The following is a 21,826-nucleotide window of genomic DNA, read 5'->3' as shown; positions in this document are numbered from 1 at the left end:
CAACTTACTATCCCTATATCTCTTCCCAATAATTATTCAGCTTCTAGAAAGAGTGTGCTAGGCCTTTCCTAGCCCTAGTCAATTAAGATACCCTAATATATGAAGTACAAAAAAAAAGTCCTGTGTTACCTTGTTTATTGTAACTACAGCCTGCTTAGAGACTGGAGGTTTGTTCATTAGAGTTAAGGATTAAATTAGAAATTTAGTCCAAGAAACACTTTGGTACTTTTTTGTACAAGCTCATGAATCTGTTCAAGAAAGAGTTTCTCAGAAACCCAACCCAAAGCCAGGCCACTGGTAATCAATCAATCAATCAACAAGCATTTATTAAGTACCTTCTATGTGCCAATCACCCTAGGTATGGGGACATAAGTATAAAGAATGAAACAGTCCCTATTCTCAGAGTTGCATCGTATCAGGGAGGAAAATGTGTTTCTATATGCATCTACAGAATAAACAAAAAAGTTATAGGAAGCCACTTGCTATTGGGAGAAATGGGGAGGGGGATCAAAAGCCTCTGTGTAGAATGGGGTGCTTAGCCATGCTTTGAAGGGAGTATGCTCCAGACATTGAGAATGGCCGGTAGAAAGGCCTAGAGACAGAAGATATAGTGCTTGTGTGAAGAACACAGAAAAGGCCAGCTTGGCTAGAACGTAAAGTACAGAAAGGGCAAAATCTCTAAAGAGACTGGAAAGATAAAGGCCAAGTTATTATTTTGTCTTCTAGGCAACTGGAAATCACTGGAGTTGATTGAGGAGCAAGAAGTGTTGTGATCTGAGCTAACCTTAAGAAAAGTTACTTTGGCAGCTGTATGGAGTATGGATTTGAATGAGGAGAAACTCCTGGCTAGGACACCAATTAGGAGAGTTTTTTAATAATCTAGGCAAGAAGTGGTAAGGAGTCAGAACTGATGTTGTGGCTACGTGAGGAGAAAAAGAAAGATTCTGAAGCAAAAGATGTTGTGGAGGTTGAAACAAGATTTAACTATAAAATTTGACAACTGATTGGGCATATAGAGTTACTGCAGAGTTGAAGGTAAGACTAAGCCTAGGTGAATGGAAGAATAGTGATGCCTTTGATAGAAATAGGTACATTTTAGAAAGGGGTGCATTTTGATGAAAATATTATTTCTGCTTTCGATATATTATTGTGTTTGAGATGTCTTCTGGGGACATCCAGTTAGAATCATCTAATAGGCAGTAGTTGATGCAGGCCTGAAGTTCAGGAGTGAGAAAGGCTGGATATATTCCTATGATTTATCTTCTTAGAAATGACAATTAAATCCATGCGAACTGAAGAAGTCACCAAAAAAAATGAGTATAGAGAGAGAAGAAAAGAATCCCAAGGATGGAACCTTGAGGAACACCTATAATTTGGGAGTGTGACCCAGGAAAGGAAACTGAGAAGGAACGGTCAGAGAGGTAGAAGGAAAACTACAAGAGATAATAGTGTTCCAGAAACCCAGAGAGGAAGGTGTATAACTAATAACTAGAGCTAATGTTTATATAGTGCTCTAATGTCTGCAAAGTACTTTACAAATATTATATCATTTTCTTCGCACAACAACCATGGAGGGTAGTTACTATTATAATGCCCCCTTAACAGATGAGGAAACTGAGAAAAACAAATTAATTGACTTACCCAGGGTCATACAGTTGCTAAGTCTCTGAAACAGGATTTTAACTCAGATCTTCCTGACTCTAGAACTAGCACTCTATGCGCTCTGATCCATCTAGCTGCCAAAAAGAAAGGGTTCTGAGTGGTGTCAAATGCAGGAAGTAAGTCCAAAAGGATGAGTACTGAGAAAGGACTCTCAGATTTGACTTACTGTTGGTAGCTAGGTGGTATACTGGATAGAGTGCAGGGTTGGGAGTCAGGAAGACTTCTTTCCAAGTTCAAATCTAGCCTCAGATACTTACTAACATGATCCTGAGCGTCACTTAATCCTGTTTAGCTCAGTTTGCTCGTCTATAAAATGAGCTGGAGAAGGAAATGACAGAACCACTCCAGTATCTTTGCCAAGAAAACCCTAAATGGGGCTCAAAAGGGTCAGACATGACTAAAAAACAATTCAACAACAAAAGATTGTTAGTCACTTTGGAAAGAGTAGTTTTTAGTTTGAGTAATGAGGTTGAAAACCAAACTGCAAAAGATTGAGGAGTGAGTGAAAGCAGAACTGGAAGCAAGGAATATAAATACCTTTTATCTCCATAAACATTACAACCACCCTAGCTCTGACCCTAATCACATTGTAGCAGCCTGCCTTCTCCCCTCTCCTGTCTATATTTCTCATGCCTGTCAAAATAATCTCCCTAAGGCAGAGTACTGACCACGTCATTCCCCTGTTATTTTTATAGGAGAAAATACAAAATCCTTAGTCTGCTATCTTATAAATTTTTTTAAAGGCAGACACTTTTTTCTGTCTTTAAATCCCCAGTGCCTAGTGCAATACCTTTCTTACTTATTAAGTCGTTAATAATTTTTTTTTAATTTAACTGAATTGTTAGTCTGAATATCGGTGGAATGACGGTACCAAGAACAGAAATAGAGAAACCAAGAGAAGCTGCATATTTTTAGAAACAGAGGATCATGGTACAGTGGGAAAAGGGCTGTATTTAAAGTCTTAGGACATGACTCTGTTACTTAATTACCTGTGTTCTCTTAGACAAGTCACTTATCCTCTCTGGGCCTCAGTTAATTCCTCTGTATAATAAGGGATTGGGACCAGATGACCCCTGGATTTGTTTCCTCTACAATCTTAGGATAATTAGTGTAGTTTGGAACATGTTGAGTTTGAATTTCTGGCAGAACATCCTGGGGGTAGCCTTCTATATACAACTGGGGTTGTGTCTGGAACTTAGGAGAAAGGTTAAGAATTAAAGACAGAATTGGGAGTCATCTATAACGAAGTAGTTGGTAAAGACATAGAAAAATGTGAAATTGCTAAAAAAAAGAATATAATCTTAACACTTTCTCTGGAATATTTTCCCAATTCATACTCAAAGTTGAGTTCCTCTGGAGTGAGGGAGGGGAAGATAACCCTTTTAGATGGTTACTTCTAGAACTATGTTTCATGAAATGCCTCTGGTGTGGTTCACAATAATGGTCAGCTAGTAGAATAGTTCAAAGCATTTACATTCACTCCACACACTCTTAGAGCTAGACAAAGTATCCATGGAAAGAATGATGCCAGACTTAGAGTACAATGATAGTAAAGCACAGGCAATAGAAACACATGTGGCCAAGGCAATTCAAAATGCTTGTACAGCAGGAGACCCCAAGACCCTGAGGTCCTTTCTTCCCTCCTGGAACTCTGATCAAACTCACTTGGTTGCAGCATTTCTGCTGCATGAGTCACCCAACTTTGTTCCCAAGGTCTGCTCCTCTCTGAAGTGAAGCTTGACTTTTTAGAGTCAAGGCTAGTGCTCTCTTGAGAGCATGTGCTGGTTCTAATTTTTGCTTCTAGAGGTCCCATTTCTGAAACTTTTTTTCTTTTTCATCTGGGGATTGAGTTTCTCTGCTCTCTCAATTGCACCTCAAACACTTTCCAAATGCTAGAATGGGTGTTTCCTAATGAGGGAATAGTTCCCCTGTTATATCACATGATCTTTGGTGGGGCTGAGGGATAAGAAAGAGAAATCTCCTGCTCTTTCTCCTCCAAGAACAGTTTCCTTTCCAGGATTGCCTTATACCTTACTGTTCCCTTCTATTAGAAATGTCCCAGTTTCTTGAAGGATTGACCATGAGCACAACCTGTATTGTTTGATCAATAACATTACTTCTGATGAAATTTAGAATTGTCACAGCTGGTTCTGGTGTGAAAGAATTCATGTAGACCTTCTCTTTACACAGTGAGGAGCTTTAATGATGCAAAAGCACAGGGACCTGAGATTTAGCAAGGAGCTAAACAAAGACACTGATATAGGAAAAGAACCAGACATATACAGAAAGTGATGCAATTTTGAAGTTTCTTATAAGGGTTGCAGATTTTAGGGACAGGATAAGTTTAAACAAGGTAAGGAAGGTGATTGCTTGCAAGATAAGGAAAAGTCATGACACAGGATGAGGATGATGAATGACAGGATAGGGAACACAGAATAAGGGGGACAAAGGCAATTCTTTTGGCACAAGTTGTATGATATTTCAAAATAAGGGGGAAAGGACATTAGGATACCCTCAAGTTATAGGGTGGGCTATAGAATAAGCCTCAAACCCCCTCAGAGGATCTGGGAAAGTGACCCTTACTGACCCTTATAGGGCACCATTTGTATCCACATCAACGTCCTCTGACTTAGTCAGAGATGGGGATCAAATACAAAGACTTAGGGGAGACCCCCATTTAGGGCTCAGAAGGAAGCAAAAGAGACAGATAAACAGTCAAAGAAATGAGAGGAAAATTGGATGGGTGAAGTTTCATAGGAAAAGGAAGGAATATTAAAAAGAAAACAGTCAACAGTGTTAAAGTCTTAAGAATGGTCAGATTTAAATTGAATTCTTAAAATGATGCAACCATTAATTAGGAGGTCTTTGGTTACTTTTGAGAGAAGAATTTCAATAGAGTGGAACAGAAACCAGTTTTCAGTGTACAGGAATAAACAAGTAGTAAACCCTACAATGAGTGTTTAAAGTTTCTTGAAAACACTATAACATATGACATAGCAATAATCAGCCTAGCTGAAATGAATATAGGATGAATTTCACAAGGTGTTACAGCTGGAAGGGAGCTCAGTGACCATTTGTACAACCAGCCCCCTCGCTTTTATAGATAAGGGAACTGAGACTCTGAAAGTTTATGTGGCTTGTCTCAAAATTCAAACCTATAAGCCCAAGCCCAGAATTTTTTCCAGTGCACCAGAATTCATATTGGACCTGGTCACAGTAGTTTTGTAACTTTCATAAGCAATGCTCTGGTGCATCATCTTACTTTCATTCTGTTTCTCACATTTTCTGCTTCTATAATAAACTTCAATAAACTTTCCTTGATTCCATAGCTCGGTCATTGACTGTAATCACTAATAAAGACTTTTACTCAGTTTCCATAAAGTAGGCAGACTGTGACATTTTTGACTGAATGAATATATCAGTTTAAAAGCATTTCTTAGGTACTTAATATGTGTTAAGTACTGTAAATACATTGGTAAACACTAGGAATACAAATAGAAAAAGTAACAAAGTCCTCAGTGTCAAGGAGGTATGAGCTGTCTCTACTGGGGTCTGAGGGGATATGGTGACAGTAGTTTGACCCACCTGGCATGCCTCTGATTTCTTCCTGAGATGCTCTTGCTACTGCCCTAGGAGTCCCAGTTGGTGTTGGTGGATGACATGCCCCTTCTGCACGGATTGAGGTCTATGGGGTGTTCAAAGAAGACTAACATCTCTGATGTGATCCACTTTTGGTGTCCACTTGTCACTCAACTCTCACCCTTGGCTCCAAGAAGCTGTAGCATGCAAAGCAGTCACACCCTGGTAAACCATCTTGGCAGAAGGGTTAAACTAGGTTGAAAGTAATTAATGGGTTTCAAAGGCATCCGTTAGCAGAGTGCCTACCTCAGGCATGAGAAGAATTCCTTTGGCAGAATGGGCAGACAAGGCTACTGAAGGAGGCTGTGGAGAGCCTAGAGCTTGGTCAGACCTTTGAAGACACAGAAGTTATCCACTGCATCCTGGGTCACCGCTAGTCATCTTGAATTTTGTCTTGTCACGGGATTTTGATGACCTGGAAGAGAGAGTAAGGCTGATGACTTTGTGCAACTGTCTCACTTAAATCCAATTCACACATGAGTCAAGAAATTACCTTTGATGTCATTGGTCCTCTCTGAAAATGAAGGACATTTACTCTGGATCTATCACCTGTCTGACCATTTCCAAACCATGCTGCCTGATCTCTAACCATCCTCCTCAATTCTCTCTCACCACAACCAGGATTCTGTTCCTGGGACACTGCCTGGGCTCAGATAAATCAGCTTTTTTCCCTATCTGACCCAGAACCATGCACCCTCATCACTTCTTGTCTATCTTCAAGGTGTACGCATGTACCACCGTCTCTCTTTCCTTTATGTATTGTCTTCTACCTAAAAATGTAAGCTCCTTGAGGTTGAGGAATGTCTTTATTACTTAATTGGTTTCATTTGTATCTCCACTATTTAGTACTGTGCCTAGAAAATGCTCTTGATAAATATTTCTTATTTGTTCATTTCTTTACTTACATTCATCACGGAACTATTTTTTTTTTTTTTGCTAGTCTCAGGGTTTTAAAGTTCTTTACCATTTTTGCTATCATGCCTCATCATGGTATAGAGGGAACTCTAGGTTCTTGAAGGAGATGTCAGCAGATTCTGAACTCTAGGAGGCTCCACTAAGATGGAAATTGCTTTGAGTTAGCCTTAATCACTGAATGGGTGTCTCAGACAAACTGAGACCTGGGAAAGACCTTAGCTTAGCCCACTATATCTGGGACCATCTTCAGTCATCCTGAACTATATCTTGCCATTGGGCCCAGATGGCTCTGGAGGAAAGAATGAGGCTAGTGACTTTGCACAGCCCTGCCTCACTTAAACCCAATTCACTTGCAAGTCAAGACATCACCCTCCTGATAACACTGGTCCTCTTCCAGAATGAAGGACAAACATCAATTTCCCCCCAGAGATATAACTAGGGTGGGATAACAGGGGCTTTGCTCCAGTATACTAAAATTTACAAAGTGCTGACAACACTTGTACTCCTTAAGTAAGTATAACTGATGGGTCAAATAGGTATCTAATATCCAAGGAGCCATGCATCTTCTCCCTGGTGTTTCTCTGACCCACTGTTCTTGTCCTCCAGCCCTCAACATCTGATGTGACCTCCCTTCTACTACGTCACATGAACTCCAGATCATCAGACCTCATTGTCCCCTCTCTTTACCCCATTGTCTAGGGTTTCATGGTCAGTCTACCATGAAGTAACTTCTTCTAGGTAAATCAATCACCAAGCACTTATTAAGTTCTTCCTTTGTGCCAGATTCTCTTCTGGGCTCTGGAGAAACAAAGATAAAAATAAGTACAATCTCTGCCTTCAAAATTTATTCCATTTTGGGACAGAGAGTTGCACAGTACTAAGTAGATTACAAGATATATACAAAGTTAATACAAGGTAGTATTATATTCAGTAAGTATAATGTAGTAAATACAAGATAATTATGGGGGAAAGTAATAACCTTGGGGGAGATCAATAAAGACTTCAAGTAGGAAGTGACTCAAGTTGAGCTTTGAATTATACTAGAGATTCTAAAAGGAAGAGGTGGGGAGGAAGTAGATTCCAGGCATGAGATGACTCTATGCAAAGACAGAGAGACAAGTGATAAAACGTCATGTGTGAAGAACACATAGGATCAATTTTCATGAAAATTGTTTTGTTTCATGTTCATGAAAATATTTTAAGTCTGGAAAATCAAACTGGAGTCATGTACTAATACATGAAGGTCTTTAAATGCCAAACAGAGGAATTTGCATTTGACTTTAGAGACTGCTAGAGCTTGTCAAATGCAGGAGATGACCTGGCGCCTGTGCTTTAATAATATCACTTTGGCACCTGTGGTAGAGGATGCATAGGAGAGGGAGAAATTTGAGATAGGAAGACTAATTTGTAGCCTGTTGCAATAATCCAGATGGGAAATGATGAAGGTCTGATCTAAGGTGATGGTTATATGAGTGGTAAGAAGGGAAAGCAGAGATGCAAAAGGTGTTGTGGAGGCAGAATGAACAAGCTTGGCAGCTTATGGTGGGTGGGACAGAGTATGGAATCAAGAATAACACTGAGGTTGTGAATCTGGAAGGAGAGTGATAGATACCATTCAGAGAAATAGGGAACGTAGGAACAAGAATATATCTGAGAATCAACTTTTACTGTTCCTTTATCATGTTCATTTTTCTGGCTTTCCAATAAGTGATTGCTATAACTAAGTTCATCACTAGAAAAATTGACAAGATTAAAAAAATTTTTTTGACCATAGCAGTTCATGATGATTCCTTACCAAGTTGTAGAAGGACTGGGCCCTATGTCAGCAAGCATTAAAATCACAGACCTATTATTAGTTCATTTTAGCACAGGAAAAACTAAATTCCCTAGTGTTATACTTGACCACATGGGGGCAGCAGATATTGGTAGAACTGAATTATTTACATTAATTATTTAAAAGTCTAGACAATTACAGGATGTCTTGAGTCATATTGTCTCGGTGGAAGAAACAAAGTCGTCAGAGTAGAAAAGAGCAATCCCCACGTGACAAAAATATACTATATTATTTCTAGACTATTGACTGTGGAAAAACCCTACAGACCTTCAATCTCATGCTACGTCTAACACCAATGCACTGTGTGCCACTGGACAAACCACTTCATCTTTTTAGCCTCGCATTTCTACAAAATGTGAATTCAGATGAGGTGATCTCCGAAGTCTTTTTCAGGTGTAAAATCCCACGATTCAAGCGCACCAAACCCTAAACTGTTCCCATGTAGCAAAGTGTCCTGCAGGTGGCAGCGCATCTACATGCATCTACAGGTAACGATCACGCGGCTCGTTCTCGACTCGAGAAAATAAAATCCTGTAAGGTACAACGAGTAAAACGCTGGAAGGGGCTAAAGCTGTGATTGCAACAGCCAGGCCAGGTAGAAAACCATCATAGGGCTGCAGCCATAGACTTGAAGCTGGAAGGGACTTTAGAGGCCGGTGAAGCAGCTAGGCATTTCAGCGGACAGAAGGCCGGACCTGGAATCTGGAACACCTGAGTTCAAGTCCTTCTTCAGGCACTTACTAGCTGCGACCCTGGGCAAGTCACTTAACCTCCATCTGCCCCAGTGTCCCCCTATGTAAAAAGGGGATGATGATAGCATCGGCCTCCTAGCATTGCTGTGAGTATAAAATGAGACATCTGTACAGGGCTTTGCAGACCTTCAGTGACGTGATGTAAGTGTTGGCTGTGATTGCTGTGAGCTGTTACTGCGGAGACGAACGCATCTTACGGAGAAGTTCTGTGACTGGATGCATCAGGGGCTGTCATACAGTAGGCACTGAAATGCTCATTGTTAACTGAGATCTCTTATCTGGGGAGGAGAGAGAGGGAGAGAGAGAGAGAGGGAGAGAGGGAGGGAGAGGTAGACAGGGAGAGAGAGGGAGAGAGGGAGGGAGAGAGGGAGGGAGAGAGGGAGAGAGGGAGAGAAGGAGAGAGGAAGAGAGAGGGAGAGGGAGGGAGGGAGGGAGAGAGAGAGGGGAGAGAGGGAGAGAAAATGTGATAGGGTAGAAAGAACACTGTTTATAATCCAGAGTCCAGGGTTTGAGTCTGGGCCTATTATTTTCACTCATACTGCACTGAACAGGTCACTTAAGCTGAGTGTCCTCCTCTGTAAAATGAAGGGATTGGACTATTCGATGATCTCTAAGGTCCCTCCCTATTCTAAAAGTCCTGTGAACTCTAGGTACATTGGTCCATTTAAGCAAAAACATCACGTCATTTCCTATAAGCAGTCGTTATTTATTGGATATTGTTCAAGCCTCACTCAGTATGAGTGCTCCTTTATCGTGTTCATTTTTCTGGCTTTCCAATTGCAGAATTAAGAGAAATGGAACTATACATATAGAGCAGAGATTCTTAGCCTTTTTTTGTATCATGGAGCCGTTTGGAAATTTGGTGAAGCTTATGGAAACCACAGAATAATGTTTTTAAATAATAAAATAAAACATAGTATTATAAAATAAACCACTTATATTGAAATAGTGCTATATATGTATGTATATCTGTATCTATACATATACATACATATAGATAGTTGTTCAGTCGTGTCGCACTCTCTGTGACCCCACAAAGTCCATGGTTTTCTTGGCAGATACTGGAGTGGTTTGTCGTTTCTTTCTCCAGGGTGTCTCCTTTATGGATGAAGAACTGAGGCAAATAGGGGTCAAGCAACTTGAACAAAGTCATACAGCTGGCAAGTATCTGAGGTCATATGTGAACTCAGATCTTCCTGACTCCAGGCTTGGTGCTGTATCCACTGTACCACCTAACTGCATCTCTCTCTCTTCCCCTCTCTCTCCCCTCCCCACATATATCTGTATGTATATATGTGTGTGTATAATACCCCCACACACCCCCACATACATTTTAATGTTCAGTTATCAATCCCTAGTTAAGACTCTGACATAGATGCAATGTTTGTAGCTTGTTCATTAATAATAGTCTTTGGTCCCACTATTTAAGTCCTAACAGAGGACACTCTCCCACCCCAATTCTCTTCTACACTTGATGCAAATTTAACTACTTTAACTAGATAGTTTTTATGGCAGATTTTTTTTTTTTAAATCTAAGACAACATTCAGAGTTACAATACTTGTTCAGAAAAGTATGCCGATTCACTGGTTTGGGAGCAGGATGTCACTTGACCCGAAACTTCAAACATTCCTGGCAAAATGCCTATCTTGCTAAAAAAGAACGGAGGCTAGCCAGGTACTAAGTTTCAGTTTTAGCTGTTTCTATTTTTAAATCCCTCAGCTAAATAATAAATGTCTGAATGTAAATTTAAAAAAAAAATCTAGCCCATTTTAACATATACTGAAAGTTTCTTCTGTCTCTTCAACTTACCTCTAAACTTCATTTTAGATTTTGGTGTAGTAACATACAAACAAAAGAAGACTGAAAGGAAAAAAAAAAAAAACAGATTTACTTGCTAGCATTCCTGATAGCAAGAAAGAGAAACCACTAATGGGGCCATTATTGGGTCAGACTACCTCTAAAATCTTGAATTCTTTGGTGTAAATCCTTCCCTTTTCAGTTTCAATACTCAAATACAGAAGCTTGGATTTAGGGTCTTAAAAAACATATAATTTGGAAACCCCCATTTTACAAGGGGAACTCAATAAGGAAGGGAATTTTTCATTTCCCATAATAATGATTTACTAGGTGGTATATACAGATGTGAGCTGTTACCATTAATATTACATATGCATTACCACATACTTTTATTACAAGGCTTGAATTAGCAGTACACATAGGTGAGCAACATGTTCACTCATGTTTTTTAAATGAAATATTGTGAACCCATACTTAGATTCACCTTAGTTATTAAGTCCTTCTCAGAGAAAATTATTTGGTTGATGGCCAATATGTTCATCACTACATGATGAAACTCTAGAATTGTTAACATCAAGAAGTGGAAATGACTCCAGAGGTCATCTGGTCCAAGTCCCTCATTTTACAGACTATCCTGAGGACTCCCTTAATTCATATATACATACATACACATATACATGCATATATGTGTATATATATATGTGTGTGTGTGTGTGTGTGTGTATATGTATGTGTGTATACACACAGAGAAAAGGGAATTATAGGACACTCAAATAACTATAATGCTCACTTCTTTTCCAAAGAATAACACAAAGAAATTCCCATTCCTGTTATTTCATGATCAGGAGACAGAGCCTACACATAGAGCACCATAATATGGTATGTTTGTAATGAATTAGATATCATCCAGTTTTTATTTTTTAACTTTTTTTCTGGATTTTAAAAATGAGAGAGGTGAGCACACAAGCGCAAATGAATTTCCATGGTTTGTTACATTATTTGAATTTAATCCGGAAAATAAAATCCACCTTTGAAAATGTGGCATTTGCACGCAAAGTGAAAGCTAACTAGTCACATCTGGCGAAGGGCTAAGAAAAATACCTCTAACAGGGTGACATGAAAAACATTCATGATAACATATGACTAATAGTCAAATCAACAAGCATTTATTAAACAACTACTACGTGCCTGGCACTGTGTTAAGTGCTGGTGATACAAACAAAGGTCAAAACAATCCCTACTGTCAAGAAGCTCTACAATAGGGGGGCAATACAAACAATTACTTACGAATAATATCCATCCATCCATATATATGTATATACAATACATATATACACACATACACACATGTGTGTGCACATGTGCTCACGCACAGAGACACATATATATTAACTAGGTGATGCAGTAGATGGAATGTCAAGACCTGGAGTCAGGAAGACTCATCTTTCTGAGTTCATATCTGGCCTCAGACGCTTACTAGCCCTGGTCAAGTCACTTAACCTTTACTTCTTCAACTGTGAAATGAGCTGGCAAAGGCAAACTACTCTAGAATTTTTGCCAAGAAAACCTCAAATAGGGTCAAAAGATCAGACACACTTGAAAAAATATACCTATGTGTGTGTATGTGTATATATATATATATATGTACATTTATGCATGCACATTTCATATATATATACATATTTATATTGAGAGAGAGGAGAGAAGGGGAAATGAGGGAGGAGAGAGAGAGTGAATAAATTTTCATCTCAGAGGGAAGGCACAAGCATTTAGAGGGATCAGCAGAGACATCTTACAAGCAAACGGATATTCACAGCCAAGGTAACTCACCTCTCTGGTACCCTAGGGTCCTAATGTCTTTTCTCTTTTTATAACGTCTTCATGGTGCTCCACCTAATGTAGTACCTCCGCTGAGGTTGCTCATCTGGGTTCATGTTCCTACTGCTCTCTGTAGTTCCCCTTGACTCTGCAGCTGGACTCTGAGAGGCTTGTTCTCTGTTGAATGCAGCAAATTTTATTGAGCAAGTGATTCTGGTGCAAGATGCCATTGGGGGAGGAGGGTGCACAATGCAGAAATCACCTCTCCCCACCTCTGGAAATGACACAAAAGGTTGAAGTTAAGAATGATTCTCTCCATTGCTCACCATCTTCTAAACTGTTGGGAATGAAGCCTATAGGGATACTATATGCAGTCTATAGAGCTGGCTGGCTGGCTGAGGTATAACAACTGATCCTTCCAGTAGCTTAGACACCTTAAAATTCCATCAAATAGATGGAGGAGCATCTTTATACCTCCTAAAGCAACAACAAAGTATAAAAACTTTTTTACACTTTCTTTAATTCTTTAAAAACTTTGTCGTCTCCAATAACTTATTTCTTGTAATTTCCCCAAGTGAGCTGGACGGTACTCAGTTGATGAGGTGTACTCTGATTAACCTCCCTATATACATAACCAGTAGGAAGGCTAGGCTAGTCAAAAGGGTAGGAACTTGTTAGACCCTTTCTGGTCATCAGAAATGGCATAGATATGTGAGTATTAGTAGTATAGCTTTATGATATAGGCCATTTTGGCATGACTGGGGAAGAAGGGAGAAAGTATTGCAGAGAATGAATCCTCACTGTTGGAACTCTTTCCTCATGGTTTCTCTTGCTCTGCAAAAATAAAAGTAGCAGATCTCTATTTTTAACACCAGTCTAGACTATACTTTTTCTTTACAAAGAGTGCTAGACCTAGAGTCAGAAGAGATATATGTTAAAATCCTTACTTTGGCACTAATTGTGTGACTCTGAGCAAGTTATTTAACTTCTCTGAACCTGTTTCCTTTTCTGTAAAGTAGGAATAAAAGTACTTACATCACTTAACTCATTGTGTCACTTCAAGAATTGAATGAAATAATGTAGTTAAGGAAGGACAATCTCCCTAAGTATAACAGAGTTATATGAATCATCAGTCTCACTTATTGATATTTTATTGCTTTACCCATTTCCATGTTTAACTTTTTCATCTTGAGCTATAGGGTAGTCTAGTAGTATGTTTGTATATTTCATTATTTAGTAAAATTTCAAAATATTTCTTAATCAGTTAAATGCAGAGGCCCCCTCATCTCAGTTCATTAAGTACTATTAATTTAATAAACTAGAGAAACTTGTTTTCCTAGTAGTGTTTACATCTCTATGAAGTCCCTTAGTTTCTGGGGATTGAAGGAATTTTTACATTGCTAATATGTAATTTATTAGCAATGAAATCAATAACACAATATTAATAATATTTTAGCAGTGAGAAAGATTATAGCTGAAGTCATAACAATCCTCACTGTAATGGCACATAATTTCTCGTTATTTCAGGAAACAATTTGGTTCGCTCAAGATAACAAATAAAATGTCTTTAAAAGATAGGTGTTAGAAAGCTTCCCAATGTATGAAGGTATCTCAAATCCCTCCTCAAAAAATTCTCCTTATAATATTTCCCATAAAATAAAAGTTAAGAAAGTTCAAACAAGAAATCATTTCTTTTCGCCTTCTTTCTTTCTGTCTTCTCCATAATTTCTACGATAAATCAAAGTTAAATTCACACAGATTCTCTTCTTAACTCCATAGAGAAAAGCTCTCATAGAACTACAGTTACAGCATCTCTCCTTAAAAAGACCATAATAGTATGTTAAGGGGGTATTAGACTGGTGCTTTGAACTTGTTTTGTTTTAAAATTTTGATAATATAGTTCTGTATAATTGGTTTCCTTTCTAAACCTTTGTATTTTAATTTATGCATTTAAAAACATGATTCTCAAGAGAAGTCCATAGATTTTATCATTCTGCCAAAGGGATCCATGACACAGAAAGATTGAGAGCTGCTCTATCTCCTTTGTTGGAAAGGTCTTCTTTGCTGAAATGGTGGACTAGTGAAGTTCTTCCAGCTTTTAAAAACTCTGAGAGTCAACATTGACTTGTCAGCTAATTATAATGATCCCTTCTTGACCAAAAGAGGTTCACTTCACACTTCATAAAGGGATTTATCGGGTGTAAATGTCATCTTGTTTACTATAAATTCAACAAGTGTGACTTCATTTGTGGGGTTGGAGAGAATTCCTTCACACCTGCTTCATATTTTGTGATTATAATCTAGGCTGTCTGGAATTAAATTAATTTGACAGGGTGAGTGTGTGGGGCGGGAAGCCAGGTGATAATAGCAAACAAGGATGAACTCCTCTTATATTTACAACAGCCCTGTGAGTCAAAAAAGGTATTATTATCACCCCCAATGTCCTGAAATAGGAGCAGCTCATGGATTTCCCCCTCCCCAAATTCCAGACTACTACCTAAGGCAGGAATGGGGAACCTCTGTCCTCTAGGCCACAAGTGGCCTTCTAGGCCCTAAAGCGCTGCCCCCTGACCTACAGGAACCTTCCCCTCTCACCCTATACAGACTGCCACCTGAATGTGGAGCCTGAGACACAAGGAGACTGAACCTTCCATTACCTACAGAGAACACCAGTTTAAGGTGGGTTCACCTACTCCCCTGTTACTAACAAATACACCCTACTTATTTTTCCTTTTCCAGCTCTTGTGGTGTTGAATCTGACTACGTGATTTACATTCACTTTAATGCTACCACTCCCATGTCCCGTTCTAACCCTGCTCACCTCTTTCACTGTACCTTCTGGAACACTTTTTTTTTTTTTTTTGGAGTTAACATGCTTTCCTTCATTTTAGATTTCTTCCTTTTAAACTCCTTCCACATATTCAAACCCACAGAGACCTCCCTGAAGGTCTGACACTGTGTCCCTGGTCACTCTCTACAGAACTGACTTCACTTTTTATTTTATGCCCTTAATATTGTAGTCATAGAAATTGAATTGGAATTATTCATGCTTCCCACTGTCCCTTTCAGTTTTTCTAGATTCTCCTTTTGCTTCTATTGTGAGCAACCTTTCCTCCTTTAAGATTCACTTCATTCAAATTTATTACGCAATCAGAATTTTTGTAGCAATTATCTATGTCTCCCAAGTAATTCTCACTTCTTCTCTATCCCAGTTTCTAAGTCCTTTTAACCAGGAGGCACCAACATATGGTGATGAAACACTTTATCTGAACTTTCTCAGCCTCCTCAGCTCCCATGACCTACTTTTCCACACCACTTTAGCTATACTCAGGAATGACCACACCCTGTATCACAACTTTATATACAAATATTCCACTTCAGTGATCAAAACTCCAAATTCACTTAATCAGATCTCAGCTTCCTATCATTCCCTCTCTCCTTATGTGCCACCCTTCTAAATTCATTCTTTTTCCTGACCAGGACCATTTCTGGCCCCTGTGATCTTCCATACTTTTCCAAACCTTTGCTCCTGCTCTAGCTACTTCTCTTCTTAGTCTTGACCAATTCTAATTCATGCCATCCTCCACTCTTGAATTCCTTGTTGCTTTGTCCTATTGCTGGTCACAATTTGCTAAACCAGAATCCTAGCTTGCTCCCTTTCAGCCTCCTCTGCTCCTACTTGTGTGCTGCTAAACAGAGACAAAGGATATTATGCAGTTTATCAAGTCAGCTGCACTACAAGTTTTATATTACGTAACCCCAACTGAGCACACAAAACAGTCCTTTTACTCCTCCGTAAATAATTCTCTATGTCGGAAACCTATTTCAAACCTTCCTTTTTTTCCCTTATATACCATCTTTTCCATATTCCTTGTGACAGGTGGACACCAAAGATGGATGAGCTGTGGCTCCAACAGGCTGGAGCATCTGGGCTAAACCAGGTTGAGTAACCAACAGACCTCAAACCCATCAGTGGGTTAGTGGGATGTCTATTCTAAGCATGTAAAGACTTGCCCTAGCAGAATAGGCAGATGAGAACAATTTGTTCCAATGGCCATGAAGGGGGCTGAAGCAGATGCTGTGGAAAGCTTAGAGCTTTAAACATTGAAGATACTAAGGTCATCACAGACCATCGATAGTCATCCCCTGACTTTTGTCTTGCCGCTGGACTTTGATGGCTCTGGAAGAGAGCATGAGGTTGATGACTTTGTGCAGCTCTGCCTCACTTAAATGCAATTCACGTGTGAGTCGAGACATCACTCCACGATGTCATGAGTCCTCTTCAAAAATGAAGAATAAACAACTGAGAAAATACATATCATTTACTGCTGAATTACAAAACCACCTGATGGCTTTCCTCATTGTCTCCTCCTTTACTATGGTCCCTGATAAAGTACATTTCTTTTCACCAAAATCAATCCCTTTACATGTATCCTTGATGTCAGTCCCTTCTATCTTCTCCATCAAACTCTTCCCACTATCGCTGCCCCACACTTCTCTTTAATACTCATTCTTCTCCTATCAATTAGTTTCTTCCCTATTGCCTACAAAGATGCCCAAGTCTCTTCTATCCTGAAAACAATTCTCATTAGACCCCACTATCTTCTCAAGCTATAGGTTTATAGATTCCTTACCCTTTACCATCAAACTTCTAGAAAAATCTATCCACCCTTATTAACTTCATTTTTCCTCCTTTTACTTGCTTCTGAATGGTCCTTTGCACCCTGGCTTCCAATCTCATCACTCAGTGGAGGATCAAATCTGATAGCTATCTCCCATGTCTGGAATGCATTCCTTTTGTCCCTTAGAATCCTTCATTCCCATTAATATCTTTTAAATGAAGCTTACTGACCTTCCCTAAGAGCTGGTGACCCTCCCCCAAATTAATTCTGCATTTTTTATATACGTATTATTTTCCTCAATACCATATAAACTTCTTGAGTACAATAATTATATTATTTTTAAAATTTGTATCCCTAGCACCTAGAATATGACCAGTCATATAGCAGATGCTTAATAAATGCTTTTTGATTGATTTATAGATGCCATTGCAGACAGCATTCTATTATTATTCAAAAATGAACACTTAGGTCTCATCACACTTTATGTAGTACTCTCTCCACAAATACCATATGATCATACGATTTTGAGTGGAAAAAGATGCTGGAAACCAAATTTTTGAAAGAAGAGGAAACCTCAGAGAGGTTAAGTGACTTCCAGTGTCACCATGGTAGTTAATGGCATAGTCAAGAAGTGGACCCAGGGCATAGGATCTTAGAACTGAGACCTCCAAGGTGATATAGTACAACCTCCTTATATTACAGATAAAGAAATCAAGGCCTTGAGAGGTTGGATTAATGATTTTCCCAAGGTTACATACATAATAATTATCAAAAGTAGGAATTCTAACTACCGAGTCAGTTTTTTTTTTTGATTTTTTTTTTTTTAACACTGTGCCATATATCCTATGATTCCAAATCCAGAGTGTTACTATTTTTGACCAAGATGGGTCATTCCAGACTAAGCTAATTTTCTTTTTTGCTGAATGTTAGGTAAATTGTGGAAATAGTACTGATATAATAGACTTTACTTGCAGCAAAGCATTTGACAGTCTCTCATGCTATGCATATGGATAAGGTGAAAACATACAAGTTAGGTAAAATAACATTAGGTTGATTTGGAATTAATTTAATAATTGGATTTGAAAGTAGTCATTAACGAGATGATGACAACTTGGAGATATCTTCAGTGGAGTACTCCAGGGATCTGTTCTTGATTTTCTGCTTTCTAATATTTTCATCAGTCCCTTGAAGGACAAAGTCATAACTGGCATGTTTATCACATAAGAAATTTGTAGTGATGGCTAACAAATTGGATGACAGAGTCTGGATCCAAACAAACAAACAAGTAACTAGGATAAAAGGTGAAACTTAGAGTTAAAAGGGAAGTTTAGAGCTTGAATATGATGAAATTTAATAGGGATAAATATATAGTTCTCTGTTTGGATTTTAAAATATCAACTTCACAAAGTCAGAATGATGGTGGTAGGGCTTGATAAGAGTTTGTGTGAAAAACATCCAGGGGTTTTAGTGAACTACAACTTTAATATGAATAGGACACCACATGTAATAGGGCATTAAAAAAAAGCTTATGCTGCCCTAGGCTAAATTAAGAGAGACATAATATTCAGAATATTTTCTATAACACTAAGTCTGTCAGGGTCAGGCAACATGGAGTACTGTTTTCTCTTCTGGATACCTACGTTTTAGGAAATCCATAGAAAAGCTGGAAAATATCCAGAAGAAGGTAACTAGTAGGATGAGAGTATTAGAGAACATGTCATACAAAAATCAGTTGAAAGAATTGGTGATGTTTAGCCAGGAGAACTTAAAGGGGTCATGATACTTTTCTTCTAAGTAACTTTGAGTATTATAAATATGAAAATTAACTACAAAGGACCTATGAAGGAAGTTGCTATCTGCCTCCAGAGAAAGAATGGTTAAATACAAGTTTGTATAATATAGTTTTACATATAAACTTAAATGCGTGTAATGTAACTAGCCATCTCTAGTTGGGAGGAGGGGAGGGAAAACTATAAAAAGTGTACAGAAGAGAATTTAAAAAATGTAGACAGGAGCACAGAAACCACAAGTAGCTTTGAAAATGATGGGTAGTACTTATATATTTTTGAAAAACCGAAACTGAAATGTAAACTCATAATTTTATAGTGACTTTTCTTTTTAGGCCATACTGTATACATGGAAATGTTCTTTTTTTTGTTTTTATATATTTAAATTCAAAATGTATTCAAAAATAACTTCAGGGCCTCGGTTTTCAGACAAAGAAATCAAAGCTATATAGTCATGAAAAAAATGTTCTAAATCACTATTGATTAGAGAAATGCAAGTTAAAATAACTCTGAGGTACCATCTCCCACCTATCAGATTGGCTAATATAATAGAAAAGGAAAATGACAAATATTAGAGGGGATATAGGAAAATTTGGGACACTAATATACTGTTGGTGGAATTATGAACTGATCCAACTATTCTGGAGAGCAATATGGAACTATGCCCAAAGGGCTATAAAGCTATTTGTATGCTTTGACCCAGCAATACCACTACTATGAATACCAAAAAGATTTTTTACAAAAGGGAAAATGACTTATTTGAACAAAAACATTTGTAGCAGTTTTTTTGTGGTGGCAAAGAATTGGAAATTGAAGGGATGCCCATCAACTGGAGAATGGCTGCACCAGTTGTGGTATATGATTGCAATGAAATAGTATTGTGCTATAAGAAATAGCAAACAGAATGACTTCCATGCAGAGTGAAGTGAACAGAACCAGGAGAACACTGTACACAATAACACTGTGTGTGTGTTCATCCTTCGCTGATGAAGAAGACCATGCCATCAGAGAAATAATGACATGACTTGCACTTGATTTTGTTTTGAGAAATCAACTCAATAGGAAGAAATAGACTTAAGACTGAGACCTAACATCTGAGCTTCATCTTACATTCTGCTTTAGTTAAAAACAAGCCCAATAAATTAATATTCTCCTTTTAAGCTCTTGAATCATATACTGCCTACAATGCATTATTCATCTTGCTGAAACCTTGTTTTCTTTCAAGAAAGCATGAAATTACTAGTATTTGGACTTTGGACTTTCCATCAAGAGACCTCAATTAATTTAACAAGTACAAACATCCTTGAAACAAGCTTCGTGGAGTAGGTTAGAAGCATCAGAATCCTCATTTGGCAAATGAGAGAAATACAAAAACAAAAATAAAATCTGAAACGACTTACATAAGGTTAAAAAGTAAACAGAATAGTAACACTGTGTGGTCCTGAGTTTAGGTTGTGACTCCCTTACTTTCTCCCTGAAACTATTTGGTCCAATGAATGGTTTCACATTAATTTCTTCTATTGAGCATGTGTTTAAAGATGTATCTAACAATAAATTTGTTATCTAAAGCAAATGGAGTGAATTAGCAACATTCTCCTACCTGTTTACAGCACTTTCTTAATGGGCATCCTGTACTGATGAATGAGTCCATAATATTAAAAAAAAAATCAGCGTAATCTGGAAAGCAGAAGGCATCCCAAGTGAACCAAATTGAAGTCTATGTCTCTGTGTCTGTCTGTCTCTCCTTGAATCCATTAGGGGCTCAACTGAGCTTATCTTAACTGAAAACCACTCACTTTACATGTATGTGGGATTTCCCCCTCTCTATCACTTGCAGAAAGACTCAGTCTTATTGTGTGTAGAAAGGTTTCTACTTTGTTATATAAGTAGTTCAGATCATTTGGAATGAACTAAAGAGGGAAAAACTAGTTTGGCATGCTGAATTAGTGTTATGGTCTTTCTTTAAATGTTACCATACACCCATTGCTACCAAGCTAAGCAGATGAAACCAATGAATTACTTCTATTGCCAAAAAAAAAAATTCAGAACTGAGTATTCATGTAGGATGATACTCAGGTTCTCCTTTGTTTATAAGTGAGAGAAGGATGAATTGCTATGTCATCTGGCAAAGACTCTTGAGCTGGGATTACCTTTAGGCTTTTATTTTTTTTGAAAGTGGGGGAAAAACATCCAATTGTCATAACACATTTTTTTCTAGGTTGTGCCTTCACACTTTTCTACAGAAGCATGATTTACTATGATTTAATTACAGTTTTTTCTCTGGTGTGGAAATGATCACCTGCAAGATAGGACAGGGTATTCACTGTGTGAATGGAAGTACTTGATCATAATTTCCTATCCAGAATATACTATAATAGGTTATTATTTCTGATAAAGTCATACTAACCCTTTCTTCACCCATCTGGAATGAAGGAAATAGGTGATATGGATGTGTATATACATATACATATATTTAATTACTCTAAAAGAATTAAATGCATTTTCAAATGTGTGCAAAACATCATGAAAATGATCCTCATATTTTGTCTTTTGTTCCTGTGTAAAGAAAAGCTACAGACGATTTCTTTTTTTTGTCATTGAAGCTTATTGGTTTTTTGTACATCACTATAACTTCTCTCCAGTACCACCTTCTCCTTATTATAAAATCTTCCTTTATAACAAATAAAGTAGTTAAAGGAAACAAAGCAACAAACTGAGCATGTTTACATGGTTAGCTGCCATCATTCTACCAAGATGAGGGAAGTGGGATTCTTTGTTTTAAATTTTTTTTCTCTCCTCTGGTTTCTATTAGTCATTAATTAACTTAATTTAAGTTCAAATACCTTTTATTGTTTTATTGTTCTTTCCATGAACATATTCCATGAATATAAGCTTTTACTCTTTGTCTGTTTGCACAGGTTTTCTCGTTTCCCTGACTTTCTCACATTAGAGCATTTTTTCAGAACAATATGTTTACCTTTAACACAGGATGAGTTTTT

General features: G+C 38.0%; 1 long non-coding RNA gene across 2 annotated transcripts; it reads left to right on the top strand.

Moving 5' to 3' along the window:
- The first annotated feature begins 8,487 nt into the window (after positions 1-8,487).
- LOC140505757 (uncharacterized) lies at positions 8,488-16,730 on the top strand. 2 transcript variants are annotated; one of them, XR_011967652.1, is made up of 3 exons: positions 8,488-8,888; positions 15,023-15,097; positions 16,299-16,730. It is a non-coding gene; the product is annotated as an uncharacterized lncRNA (long non-coding RNA). The 2 variants fall into 2 exon arrangements; XR_011967651.1 differs by having other exon boundaries at positions 8,488-9,040.
- The last annotated feature ends 5,096 nt before the right edge of the window (positions 16,731-21,826 follow it).

Source organism: Notamacropus eugenii, chromosome 1, assembly GCF_028372415.1.
Source record: "Notamacropus eugenii isolate mMacEug1 chromosome 1, mMacEug1.pri_v2, whole genome shotgun sequence".
Taxonomy (NCBI): Eukaryota; Metazoa; Chordata; class Mammalia; order Diprotodontia; family Macropodidae; genus Notamacropus; species Notamacropus eugenii.
This window is presented reverse-complemented; position numbering and strand designations above follow the sequence as displayed.